This window comes from Mustela nigripes, chromosome 2, assembly GCF_022355385.1.
Source record: "Mustela nigripes isolate SB6536 chromosome 2, MUSNIG.SB6536, whole genome shotgun sequence".
NCBI lineage: Eukaryota > Metazoa > Chordata > Mammalia > Carnivora > Mustelidae > Mustela > Mustela nigripes.
Window position 1 is genome coordinate 31,167,158 of NC_081558.1, and position 1,374 is coordinate 31,168,531.

Genomic DNA, 1,374 nt, shown 5'->3' on the forward strand with positions numbered 1-1,374 from the left:
TGAAGGTCGACATGCCTGGAACTGCCAGAGTAATCTGATAACCATGAGGAAAAGCTCAGAGATTTGAGAAGAATTTCAACTGGAGCAAAACCGAGATCTAGCCACTCAGTTAATGAACCCTAAAATTGCCCTCATTTTGGTTTTTTGTTGTTGTTGTTGTTGTTTTTTAAGATTTTTTTCTTTAATTTATTTGACAGACAGAGATCACAAGTAGGCAGAGAGGCAGGCAGAGAGAGGGGGAAGCAGGCTCCCTGCCGAGCAGAGAGCCAGATATGGGGCTTGATCCCAGGACCCTGGGACCATGACCTGAGCCGAAGGCAGATGCTTTAACCCACTGAGCCACCCAGGCGCCCCCAAATGGCCCTTGTTTTAGCTTTTGGATAGTTAAGAAAATAAATCTTTCCTATTGTTTAACCTAATTAGAGTTGAATTTTTTGTTACTTCCAGCCAAAAAGCATGCCAAATGAATAGATAAGTTGATGGAAAAAATATTTTGTATGATCTCATGAGCTCCTTGTGGATTCATGATCAGCTAAGAATTAAATTCTTTTCTTTCTGGTAATGGATTATACTTACGTCGTCTGTCAGGTGTTTCTGAGATTACATAGACTTTATTCTTTGCAAAAAATCTTTCCATAGGCTGCCAACATCATGCCAGCCCCCAGGGTCTCAACAAGACTAGATGATGTCCAGAATGAGAGACAAGCCAATTTGGGAGCAGACTGGATCCAACTTCATTCAACATTAATATTAGTTATTTGATTAATGACAGAACCCCATGAAGCACAATTTATACTGAGGCATCATGTCTAATGTGGGAAGGACAGCAGTTCCAAGGGAAAGCTGCCATTGTGAGGAAGTTGTCTAGCCTCCATTCTAGAAAATGCAGCACAGCATCACAGTGCAGGATCATCAGCCCACGTAACACAGCTGCATCAGCAGCATCATTGTGGGCCCACTCAAGGCTGATGGAGACCCCATCATAGGCTTCCACCAGATGTTCCTGTTAAAGAACATCAGTGGTGCTTGGGTTTGCATCAGTGACATGTTCAGGCTTGCTCTGCACAAATTCAGCTGAAGTCTTCCCAGCCAGGCACTCATGCTGTTTCCTCTTCCCTCCTCTTCCTGATACTATTCACCATCCTCCACATGCTTCAGATATCATACACAAATGAGCAGGGCTGTGGTGGGAGCAGGCACAGTGTGCTGCTGCTGCTGATGTATTGTGCATGATGTCTAGACGCTGGACTAGTTGCATCCGACAGAAGGCTGTTTTGTACCAGCATGTGCCTTGGAAAGACTTAAGTAATACAAAAGGTTATCGTTTTTTCTTTTTTTTTTTTTTAATCTACTGATCAGTTGCTCTAGTAACCC

General features: G+C 43.3%; 1 pseudogene; it reads left to right on the plus strand.

Annotated features, from left to right (window-relative positions):
* Positions 1-694: 694 nt before the first annotated feature.
* LOC132010424 (nuclear transport factor 2-like) lies at positions 695-1,078 on the plus strand (annotated as a pseudogene).
* Positions 1,079-1,374: the final 296 nt, after the last annotated feature.